This window comes from Protopterus annectens, chromosome 6.part0 (assembly GCF_019279795.1).
Source record: "Protopterus annectens isolate FY-2018-M chromosome 6.part0, PAN1.0, whole genome shotgun sequence".
Classification (NCBI taxonomy): Eukaryota; Metazoa; Chordata; order Ceratodontiformes; family Protopteridae; genus Protopterus; species Protopterus annectens.
In genome coordinates this window covers 134,116,367-134,129,712 of record NC_056737.1, presented here as the reverse complement: position 1 = coordinate 134,129,712, position 13,346 = coordinate 134,116,367, and positions in this window count along the sequence as shown.

Genomic DNA, 13,346 nt, shown 5'->3' with positions numbered 1-13,346 from the left:
TTATCTTGTGGTAGCCCGCATAGGTTTAGATTCAGGGTTGTAGACACGGTCCATATGTCTTTGAGAGGTGGTGATATTAATAATTTTTTAGAAGTTAAGGAATATGAATGGATTTTGAAGTTAGCTGCTGATCATCCACCTGGCCTTAATACTGCTGTTACTTTAAAGCCTGTTTTATTGAGGTTACAGCAGAGTAAATTTTGATTGTAATTTGACTTTTTAAATTTTGCTTGTAATTTGACTTTTTATTTTTTACATGTCTGTCATATTTTTTATGTGTGTTTTATTCTTTATATGCATTTCTTATGTTATTTCTAAATTTTGTGTTTTTTTATAAAAAACAATGTGTTTGTGATTTTACATGTTGTTTGTCATCTGATCGGCTAGCTGTGATCACATGACTCCTTTTGGCTCCTATTTAACTCTAATTGATATGTTTTTGAATTTGTATTTATTATTGAGGAAGGGTGTAGACCTGAAAGCTTTGATGTTTTTTGTATTAAAAGTCTTTTCTCAACGTGGTTGTATTCTACTGCTGATTTTTGTTTCCAGTATTACAGTGGGTGCTTGCTTTGGACACTTAAAGAAATCCCAATCCCTCAGAGCTACATGCTCCAGGTATCTAAATCTGGTCATCAGTCAAAATGAACAAAACATGCTGGAGGGATAGGTTCCTGACCCAGAGACTCCCCATACTCTGGAATAGACTGCCCATACATGTCAAGCTGAGCGCCTCTTTGGCCCTCTTCAAAAGGAACCTTGATGATTGGATGGGAGATAGAAAATTCACCCCGGGAATCACGTCAGTCACCCTACTAGACAGGGGACCAGGGAAGTAAATATTCTGAGAAGAAATAGCCAGGGAATTGATATGGTTGGGCTTGTATAGGCTCTAGGGTCGATAGCCTAGTACCAACCTATGAACCTATGAACCTATGTGTATGTACCTTTGATTACATAAATGTTAAGTTGCTCTAAGAAAATCTCTGAGTTTTTTAATTAAAGATGGTAATTAGCAATGTTTATGTATCTTTGATCAAAGAATTGTTAAGTTGTTCTCAGAAAATCTGTGAATTCTTGAAATAAAAAATAGAACTCCAAACTATTGGCTTAAGAACTGAATCTATGGATATAGAAGTATGTTATGTTTTACTGTGTTCACCTGCGGCAATAGGTCTGAAGGTCAGATCAATACTGTTTTTATGAATTTTTGGAAAACCAAAACTTCTACCCAGCTTTGGAAAATCTACTTTCAAAACAGTGAATCATCTATACATTAATAGGTAAGTACTAGGCTAGTTACCCTTGGGGGCCATTTTAAGCCTAGCCAATGTCCCTTTTTCTGCTCAAATTAACCAATACAATTTGGTGTTAGATTGGACTTACCAAGCTCATGGTTGATAACTAATTATTACCCCTAATGAGAATAACTTGCAAAAAAGCAGAAATAATTTGAGGGGACTTATACATGGGATAAAGCATTCATTACTAGTACAACAGTAATTTTTCTGTTTTACATCTATAGGTCTAAGTTGCTGTTGAATATTGACACAGAGGTGTTTTATTTTACATGGATGAGAAGTCTGTTCCAGAGTAGTTGTATCCTCTGGGAGGTATGCATGTTCCTCCAAACCATTCTGCTGATGTTGCAGAAAAGGTTTAGATCCCTAGACCAAGTATTTTGGATGGAATATGAGTTGCTGATGTTCATTAAATCCATCAGCATTCAGTCAGAGGATGCTTGTATATCAGACACAGGTCACCACTTAGCAGTATGTAGGATAGTGAGTGTAGTGATAGGGCTTTGTTTTATGTAGGACATACAGTGTAGGCCTTGTATTCTTTTAGTAAGATACCTCTGTGGGCAATCAAGTTGCTAGATGTGTCTTGACAGATACAAGCCAAAGGGGGCAATATACTCAATGCCTATCCTAATGAGGGCAAAATAAAAAAGTTATATTACCTTAATGTAATAAATCAATTAAAACATTGCATAGTTTCTTGAAATACTTGTTTATTTCAAGTCTAGTGACTATCTTATCACAATTATCATAATTTAAGTGTTCAATTAATGTTGATACATATGTGGAGTAGTCCATAACCACTACACCATTCACCTTGTCTGCCTTCGCAAACTTTATATTGGGACAATTTTGTACCTTGCTTAATGCTTTCATTCTATTGTCAGTAAAATTAAAAATTTTTACTTGCAATTTTCATTTCATACTCTGGAATAGACTGCCCATACATACCCAGAGTGTCTCCTTGGCCCTCTTCAAAAGGAACCTTGACGATTGGATGAGAGATAGGAAATTCACCCCGGGGATCACATCAGTCGCCCTGCTAGACAGGGGTCCAGGGAAATAAATATTGTGTGAAGAAATATCCATGGAATTGTTATGGATATGCTTGTATAGGTCCCAGGGCCGATAGCCTAGTACCGACCTATGAACCTAAAGCTATGAAAGGCAAAGACAGAAAGATAAAGAAGGCAGTCAGACACCATTTACAAGGGATGCCAGCAGCAACCTACTCACCAGTCGACAGATATTAATGGCAACTGAAGGAGTAGTTTCAGTTGCTTTTAAATGAAGAAAACCTCACCGAAGCTGTACTTCCTCAGACACAGCCTATGATGAAAGAAGAGAGGAGCCCACCCTAGAAGAATTATGAACAGCACTAAAGAAAATGAAGTCAGTGAAAGCAGCAGCCTCAGATGATGTCACAACAGATGATGAAGATGTTGGATGAGTTAGGGGAGAAATGACTCCTGAGAGTACTCACAGCAGCATGGAGAGAAAGGCATATCCCATATGACTGGAGAATAAGCATACTAGTGGCAATGTACAAAAACAAAGGGCACATCCATAACTGTGGTCAGTACAGAACTATCAAACTCCTGTCATACTGCATGAAAGTCCTGGATGGGGTGAAGTGAATATGCAGAGCAGCAGAAAGTAATATGAGAAATGAACAGTTCAGATTTAGATCAGAATGCAGCACATCCAAACTGATGTTTGTAGTGAGATAAATAGTTGTAAAGATCCCAAAACTCAGAATTAATTTCATCGTACTTCACATGCTTTGTTCTGCAATGCCATGGATGATTTATAATTATGTAAAGTGCCATATATGTGAGGCAGGGGTCATTTCGGCCCATGTACTTACATGTTACAAAACAATGTATCAGCAGGAAGCAAGACACAGGAGAAACAGTGTCACTTCTGTGGAGAATCACATCCACTCGCATGCTCTGAGGACAAATGGAAAATGCCTTTTTGGAAGAGTCGTTAAAACAGGTGGCAGAGCTAAAGAGTGGAATTGAGCAGTGGCTGACATACATGCTGTAGGGGGAAGGAAAGTACAGTTGTGTACACTTACCATAAATGTAGATGTTCGAGTGTATTCACTGTTGCAGTCATCACATTTGGGTTATCCATGCCATGGTAGCCCTCGGCTGGCCCGAATACCAGATGCTTAGTATTTCTGCGTCAGTTTCTGTCACTTCAGGACTGATGTCAGGTCATCAGTAGTTTAAAGTAAGGCAGCCGACACCATTACATCAGTTTTTCTTGCACTAACCTGTCAGGAGCTCTCAAGTGGAGGCCAGGTTCTGGTGGAAGAACCCCACCAGTAGAAAGTAAATACCAATATGTCCCTTGTAAGCAAAGAGAAGAAAGAAGAGGGGGGTGGAGAGAGGGGAAACCAGGACTGTAACAGTGAATACACTTGAACATCTACATTTATGGTAAGTGTACACAACTGTACTATGTTCTTTAGGTTTTTCTGTTGTAGTCATCACATTTGGGTTGATTCCCAAAGCTGAGGAAAAGGGTGGAGGCAGTCAAGGAAACTAGGGGCTGGTTAGGATGCCCTGCAAGGCTGCAGAGGCAAACCCTGCTTTGGATTTGGAGAAGATAGGCAGGTGGTAATGTTTGGTAAAGGTGTGGACAGATGTCCAGGTGGCAGCCTCCAGGATGTCCCCGGTAGGAACTCCTCTGAGGGAAGCTGCAGATGTTGAGGCTGCTCTGGTGGAGTGAGTCCTGACCCCCTTTGGGGAGGCTTTCCATGTTGCTTGTAGCAGAAATGGATGCAGTGTGTTATCCATTTGGAAATGGCTTGTTTGGAGATGGCTCTGCCCTCTGCCCCTGCAGCAAAGCTAACCAGCAATTGATCAGACTTTCTGAAGGATTTAGTTCTGTCTAGGTAGAATCCGAGCTGTTTGTGCGCATCTAGAGAATGCAGGATCCTTTCCCTGTTGTTTTGTGGGTCTGGGAAAAAGGTGGGCAAATGAATGGATTGGTTGCGAGCCATGGTTGACACCACCTTGGGCATGAAGGATGGGTTAGTTCTGAGGGATACCCTGTCAGCATGGAAGATGATGAAGGGTTCCACAGTCATGAGTGCTTGTAGCTCTGAGACCCTTCTGGCTGAAGTGATGGCCAGAAGGAAAGCTCTCTTGCAAGACAGAAATTTTAGCTCTGCTGAAGATGCTGGTTTGAAGGGGGGCAAGGTGAGCTTTTCCAACACAAAGTTAAGGTCCCAAGCTGGGGTTGGTGTTCTTCTGGGTGGCCTCAAGTTGCTAGCCCCTCTTAAAAACTCTTTGATCAGAGGGTGTGAGAAAAGGGGCTACTCAGTTGGGAAATGAGCAGAGATAGCAGAGGCATGAATTTTAATAGAGGAAAAAGAGACCACTGTGTACCAGGTCAGCTAAATAATCCAGGATGAGAGGGAGTGAGAGCTGTGCCGTATTGGCTCCCTTAGCCTGAATCCAGGTGCAGAACCTTTTCCATTTGTTAACATAAGACTTTCTAGTGCTAGGGTGTCAGACCTCACATATAACATCTAGAACCTGTTTCCTGAGGTTGACAGATTGATCCAGGGTTAGTGAATAAGCCAAGGTAGCAAATTGAGGATTTGCAATTGGGGATACATGAATTCTCCTTCCCTCTGGGCAGGAGGGTTGGAATCTGAGTGAGATGCCATGGTGGCAGTGGGGACAGGCTGAGCAGGAGTGGGTACCAGTGCTGGTGAGGCCAGTCTGGAGCAATAAAATTGTCCTTGGTTTTTCACCCTTTAGTTTGAGCAGTACCCTGGGGATGAGAGGTAGCGGAGGAAAGGCATAGACTGATAGATTGACTCAGGGGAAGGACAGGGCATCCACTTTCCAAGCCCTGCAGTGATGATCCCTGGTGCAGAACTTGCTGAATTGGTGATTGGTGTGGGAGGCAAAGAGAATGACCATCGTGGTGCCCCATTTTTGAGTTATTAGGGTGAAAGTTCTTTTGTCGAGGTGACAGTTATGTGAGTCCAGAAGATTTCTGCTTACATGGTCTGCCAGAGAGTTTTGAGAACCTGGTAGGAATTGTGCTAACAGGTGGAGTTGCATGGCAGATGCTGTGTGCCAAAGGGTCATGACCAGCCTGCATAGGGAGTAGGAGTGAGTCCCTCCCTGCTTGTTGATATACCACATCACAGTGGTGTTGTCTGTTTTGATCAGGAGAGTCCCTGAAGAGAGAAGGGGCTTGAAACCTGTCAAGGTGTGCTGGACAGCTATCATCTCTTTTTGGTTGATGTGTAGATGGATTTGCTGTGGGCTCCACTGGCCCTGTATACACCTGCCATCTAGGTGTGCACCCCAGCTTATTCTGATGCATCTGTGGTGAGGGTCTGGGTGGCGGGGGGTGGTGAGAAAGGTAGTCCCTTGTTGTGGGAGTATACTGTTGCCCACCAAAGGAGATGTTTTCTGAGGCAAGGTATCAACGGTATAAGAGTCTCCAAGTCTTGTGAGTGTTGACACCAAAGGCTTTTTAGGTATCACTGAAGTTTCCTCATATGCAGTCTGGCATATAGAGTGAGTAGAATGCAAGATGCCATGAACCCCAGAGCTTGCAGGATTTTCCTTGCAGATAACTGGGATCTGGTGGCTAGTTGAGAGAAGTAGGCTGTCAGGAACATTTGCTTTCCTGGTGTAAGAAATGCCATCTGGGAAGCTGTGTCCAGGCTTGCTCCCAGGAATATAATCCTTTGGGTGGGTACCTGTTTGGATTTCTTTTCATTGATTGTGTGCCCTAGGGAGGTCAGTAGGTACTTTACAAAGGTCAGGTGCATGGGCAGCTTTTCCTGGATGTTTGCCTGAATTAAGCAGTTGTCTAAGTATGGGTAAATCTGCATATTCCTTTGTCTGCTAAAGGCAATGGCCGGAGCCAGACATTTTGTGAAAACTGTGGGAGCAGTAGATAAGCCAAAGGGAAGTGCAGAGAACTGAAAGTGCACAGATACTGCCCTGAAACATAGATATTTCCTGCATGATTCCCTGATAGGAATGTGGAGGTAGGCCTCTTTTAGGTCTAGGGTGGCTAGCCAAGCATCCTTCAAGAGCATGGTTAGTAGCTGCTGGAGGGTGAGCATTTTGAATTTTGGTATCACCAGGAAGGTGTTTAGAATGGATAGCTTGAGGAATGGGTGCCAGGTGCCCTCTTTTCTGAGTACCAGAAAAAGTCTGGAACAGAAATATTGGCCTTTCTGTTCTGCAGAAACATGCTCTATTGCCCTCATAGAGAGCAGGGAAAGGACCTGTTTTTGGGCCTACCCTTTTAGACTTGGAAGGGTGTGGAAAAAAATTTGTATCCCTGGGACACTATGTTGAGAACCCAGTGGTCTTGGTAATGGTGGCCCAGGTGCTTGCATAAAAGGATAGTTTTCCTCCTAGAGGCAAGTGAAGGTGGGCAGAGGGAGTTAGTGTAGGAGGAGAGTCATTGTGAGTTCTTACTATAAGGGGGTGGCTTAGATCTCCCTGTTTTTGAAGCGGAGGCAGTCCACTGTTTAGATCTCTGCATTCCCTGTGGCTGCTGTCTGGGGGGTCTGCTTCCACGGGGTCTGGGCTGAATTGTCCTGGTGGGAGCAGGAAAGGACCAGTGTTTGGAGGGGCAATGCCTGCTGAATCTGGCTGGCTGGACTTGTAAGAAGTCTTTACCTGTCTGCATAGATTTTGCTTTTTCTTCCATCTTGTTTAAGACCTCTTCTGCCTTAGTGCCAAATAAGTTGTCTTTGTGCAAGAGGTCATCCAAGGGAGAGACAGCCGCAGGATCCTTAGTTGAAGAAGAGTTTTGTGGCATACCAGACTCTGAAAGGGTCTCAGTAGCGGCCTGCAAATCCACAGAAGGAGGCATCCTGGGCTGTGAAAGTGCCTCACTGAGAGCCAGAGAACTGACCACTAGTTTAACAAAAGTGTCTTCTGAAGCTTTGGACCTGTGCAGTCTGTCTCTGTATTTATCTTTAAGTTTTTCAGAAGATCTGCTGTTGGATGGCTTACCAAAGCTATATCAGAATTCAAGGACTGTAAGCGAAAATATCTAGCTAAAATAGGGGCCTGACAACATATAGTTCTGGTGTTGAACAAAGCAAGTGACACAGTAGGAATGAAAGTCTCAGTGTGGTATTTGCTTTCCACAGGCGAGACAGTTGTTAACTTTTTCTGACATCGGTTAATGCAAAAAAAAGGATCCTCAATGGAGTACTCAGCTTTAGAAGACTTCAGCTTCAATTCAGAAGATGAAACTCAGGTAGCGGCCGACTGGCACTCATGCAAATTGCTTCTGCTTTAGTCTCTGCGGCAAGAAAGACTGATGTAATTGCATTGGCTGCCTTACTTTATACTACTGATGACCTGACATCAGTCCTGAAGTGACAGCAACTGACACAGAAATACTAAGCCTCTGGTATTCGGGCCAGCCAAGGGCTACCCTGGCAGGGATAACCCAAATGTGATGACTGCAACAGTGAAACACGAAGAACATCTGCATCTTGGCAGAGGGTAGGAAAAGTGTGAATAGCATGGAGAGACATGACAGGACAAAAGCTAAGCGGTATGCAATTGCCTGTAGCAGCACTGCTGGTAGGTATTTATACTCTAACCTTCTAACTCAGAATTGGGGGGGGGGGTACCTTCATTTTAAAAGGGGTAATGAATTTGATGTAAACATGGATACTGCTGGAATCATCAGATGTATTGTGGATACCAGTGTTTTTAGATCACTGCAACAACCACATTCAGCTAGAGTGGAAGGTTTGTGTGCATCTGATTTTACTAAGTTACACTGAGATGTAGTTGGAATGATGCCTGCATCCATACACACACATTATATATAGATATAGATATAAACATGTTTCCTCAGGTATGCCACAAATTTCAGGTACATCATAAACTCTACAGATAATGCAAGGAGAGCACAAGCATCACACCTTTGTGTAATAATTATTCCAGTTACCACAGGTTACATTAGACACATCTTAACATATTCTTTCACAGGGTCAGCAACAGAAAGAATCTCATGCTATGCTTCAGCACATAGGCCAATGTTGATAGCAGAGTGGCTGTTGATGGTGATGCAAAAACTCACATACTCATGATGACACAACCTTAGGACAGTGGTACACAGACATAAGGTGTACTGGTAGGGCCCACTTCCCACAGCAGCTAAATAACTCTATAGACAGTGACATAGGCTCACACACTCACTAGAATTAAAAGAACTGAAATTACACTATGGGGAGGTGCCACATAGCTGAACCACTACTTCTTTTGCCCCTGAATCTCTTGATGATGAGACTGCCCTTTCAGAGGTAGCAGTACTCACTGTCACACCTGTACTCAGGGGTCCTAGCTGAAGACATATTTCTCAGTTCAAGCAGCAGATGTGCAGTTACATAGCTCAGGTCTAGGCCACTGCAAGTCAGATGTGAAATGATTATAATGCATACATAAGGATTTTCACAAGTACATAGGAATGGTATAGGCTAGGGATAAGGCCATGATAATTCTGATGCACAATATGGTTGCTTGCACAGCATTCATATCAACCTCAATGCACATCCTCGTAAAAGCTTGTTGTTTGTCTTTTCAGCTTTTCCCGGTTAAGGGTCACCACAGCGGAACTCTGGTCCGCTAATGATTGGCAGTAGATTTTTTATGGTGCCGAGTTGCCAGCCCAACGCCCAACCTTCAGCGAAGGTGCACCCATTCATGCATGTCTTTTGGAGGCCACTCGACTGTGGAGAGGACAAGAAAACTCCACATAGAAGGCACTCCAGCCATGAATTGAACAGGAGAACCTCTTGCTGTGAGGCAACAATGCTACCGCTGTACCACCGTGGCTCATCCTCGTAAAAGCTTACCAGATACAAACCAGATACAAATTGGAAACACAGCTGGAGATGGATGAGGGACTGTCCACATGTGTAGTGTATAAGTAGGTTGAACACCATGTGTATCTCACAAAACAGCTGCAGGCACTCATGTGGATTCACCCAGGCCTTAGCAGCTTTAAATAATGTGGTATAACCTTTCAGGAAAGGTCTAAGTCCCATGTCAAGAGGTTGCCTGTATCCAGGAAGTCCCATCATTGGACCAACTCAACATCAAGCCCTAATGCCAGCATTTTTTCATGATCTAAGGGATGATCACCAACACTACCCTTAGGGGACATTGCATATGATGCCTTACAACTATAAGATACATTTTCAACATCAGTAATGCAGAGACAGTATTCATTCAATAATCACTTTAAAGACAGGGCCAGTGTTGCAGTTCTTCATTCTCTCTTAAAAACAGTAAACAGACAATACCAAAGGAAAAACACAGACTTCTGTATGTCAAGGGATGTAATTTGTGCACAGTTAAATTCAGCATTCTCTGTTCGAGACACTACAGTAAACATTCTCAGTATAGCCTTAAACATTTTTTTAACATCTGCTTCTCCTCAATTCAATTAAAGCCTGCCAATATAACTGGCTCTTGTGGTACTTAATCCTCAATTCTGTACAAATGTTTACTGATGACAGGGTATGTAAAAATTCTTGATGTGTTAGAAATGTCTGGTGTAAAGTGTAAGTTGACCATACACCACTCAACTTAGTCCACAAGTAACACTGCATGCAGCAAGTATATTCTGGATGAATGTTTTTTGCATGCTCAGGAAGTGAATGCAATGACCCATAGTTGTGGACTAGATGTCATCTCCTTACCTGTACAGTTACAACAATATAGGTTTATAGGTTCATAGGTGTACACTAGGCTAATAACCACTGGAGCCTTTATAAGCCTAGCCAAGCATCTCATTTGTATCACACAAGTTTATGCTTCAACAAGGATATGTTAAAGGGTATATGTAACCTAGGGCAAGATTTACAGACTCTCTCTGTCCATTAGAGAAATCCACTGGTCTGAGTTATGCTTGAAAAGGGTAAGGGAAGAACTTTGTTTCATACGGATAGGAAAACTGTTTCAAAGGAGAAAGATTCTCTGAGATATGTAGCAGTCCCTCCAACATGTCCTATTTATGTCACAAGTAAGGTTCAAGTCTCTAGATCAAGTATTTCTGATGTTAATGGTTTTGTGGCTGTACAAAAGGTCCATCGCAGGAGGACTGAAGGATGTCTTGTATTCTAGGTGACATTAGACTCCTCTCAACAGTCCTTAGAAAAACAAGTACAGAGATAGCATTTTGAGGAGATAAGCATAGGCCATGTAATTTACATCCTGCATTCTTTTTCTGAGGAACCTCTGTGAACATTGCAGTTGCTGCTTGTGACTTGTCAGGTACATACCAAAGGGGGCTGTGTGGTTATATTAAATGATGGGTGTGATAAAGGCTGAATACAGAGGAATGATGACCTCTTTGGACCTAGATGCCATACTCTTGCTTATAGGTTTAGTAGCACAGAATGATTTCCTTACTACCTTAGACACATGTTAGTCGAATGCCAGGTTACCTATTCACATATGTCCCCAAATGCCTGCATACTGGGTCCATTCTTGTGTGTGTGTTTTCAGTGAGGTAGTTTTCTAGCATGGCCAACTTCCCAATGGGTTCTATTATGTGTTTCTTGGCACTGAGTTTTAAGCCATGGCTTTGGCATCAGTGTTTTGTCTATGTTAGCCCTTCCTGCAGGATGTTAGTGTTTTGGAGGTAATTTTATGACTGCTCTAAGTGTGCAATCATCTGCAGACTTTCTTAGCCAAAGGCCTTTGGTGATGGCATTTGACTTTGACATCTAAGAAGTAAATGCCAAAAAGGAGTGGATCTAGAAAACAGCCCTGGGAGATGCCGCTAGTGACCGGGCTCTTTGTGGAGGTGTTCTCATCTATTCTAACTTCTTGGGTCCTATCAATTAGCTAGCTGTCTAGTGCTTAATACAGCAGTTATTGCCTAATTCTGTGAGTTTGTTTACAATACCTGAGTAGGAGGCGACACAGGGGGAGAGGGGTGTGCAGTATTCTCTCCATATTTGTATATATCAGATCTCCCTAGTGGGCATAGTAACTAACTGGTCCACCATGTTTGTGTTTACTAAATCCAGAAATCTCTGGGCCTGTAGTTGGGTAGGATTCCCAGCTTTTAGAGGGGTATATAAAGCCCCCATGAATATGATCGTGTAGGTCTAAGTGTGAACTATGGGCTTTGTTGGTAAAAAAGAGTTATCTATAGCTTGCAAGGATATGATATGATATGTGCCTCTACCTATGGTAATTTGGACATAGGAAACTCAAGCATGTCATCCTGTTTGACCAGCCTTGAGGTAAGTTTGTTTTTGTTGTAGACAAAGACTTCTCCACCTATAGTCCCTTCCTGTGAAGTAGATGGTCTAAATGTGTGGATGGCATTGATTCTCTCCACTGCTGGGATGCTATCTGTGGCTTTAAACCATGTCTTGGAAACTGCACAGCTGTCTGAATTTACCAAGGTGAGGAGACTTAGAGGGAGTGGAGTTTCTTATTTAGCCTCCTGAAATTGAGCAGTAACACTTTTAGATTTCCTTATGTTGATTTTGCTAGGTTGGAACGTTTGTCAGTTTGGCATTGCCTAAAAAGGCACTATGAGGGAGGACAACATTTTAACCAATATTCAAAAGACTAGCAGCAAAGCAATTTTGTCTGTTGACCATATTCCCCCATGCCCAACAAATATTCCACCCCCTTTGAATGACACCAGAAGCTAAGCCAATTAGTAAAGTCAATGTACCATGCCTGAGCCTGTTGCAGTGGTTGCCATGCTATCGCTGTCAACTGGCCACCTTCACTATTGTCACTGGTGGGAGCAACTATAGATGGAGCCGAGCTGCAACTATAGCTGTTGCTCACCATGCTTATACATTATCATGTTTTGCAAAATGCAGCAAGCAGTAAACATTTTGTGGAGTAGCAAGGTCATACTGAAGGACACCCCCGGACTTATCCAGGCAATGGAAATGGGCTTTGAGCAGGCCAAAAACTCAGTAACATATATCTCAACTGTCTGGATTCTCACAGAATGTCCAGACTTTTGTCTCATATATTTGGTTTATGCCTCATAAAATTTGTGGCTTTTCTGACAAATTACTGAGGATTGAAAAGTCTCTAAATAATGATACACATTTCAGTTTCGGATCTTATATCTTTCAAAAAATGCATGTTAACACAAACATATTATTCTAGTAATTTTCTTAATTTATAAGAGTAATATTTAAAATCTGTCCCTATGTTTGGATTTTTCCCCCTATTATTTCAGGCTTTGTCCAGATTTCTAGTGCTAAGAGGTATGTTCAGTGACTACATATGTCTGGTGCAGGGCAATGATGAAACACTCTTCAGCAGTGACCTGAGGTTATGGATCAGTCTCATTAGCTAACATTCAAATGGACAGCCTACATCACCTGGAAAAAAAAAATCAGGGTGGGAACACAACAAAAGGGAGATTGTTACTCTGTGGCGGTGGGCAAGGGTCCCTGCACTGCCCCACACTTCCCAACTTGTATATACCAACTCTGAGATCTCCGTACCTAAGAGAAAAGGGAAAATTCTGAGAAATGACATGTCATACTTACTATATAGAAGTCTGATCTTTCTGCCATTCAGGCTTCACCTTTCAGTACTCACTCTAGTGGGTCCCAGCATTTCAAATGGTTATCTTTCCCTGTGTCTTTGAATTACTGCTGACAGTGAAAAGCTGGTAGAAATACCACACAGAAAAAAAATCCCAGCAACTTATCACTTAAAAAATAGCTGCCATGTTTATGCATACAGTTTTTCTAACTTTTTAAAATACTACTAGCCAAAAAGAAATTACAAAAATGTGGAAAAAGACTAGGATACCTTCCCTAGGTGAGTTGACTGAGTCTATTAAAAGCTTCAAATATTTAGAAATAAAGATACTGCCAGCAGGAAAAGTGAAATTTCATCACAAGTAGTGGGAAAATTGGGAAGATGTAATCCAGGAATCAAAATTGTAGGAACAAATGAGGAGTAGACAAAACATTTTGAAAGGGAAACACAAAAGATAAAAACAGACAGTAAGTCAAACTAAATC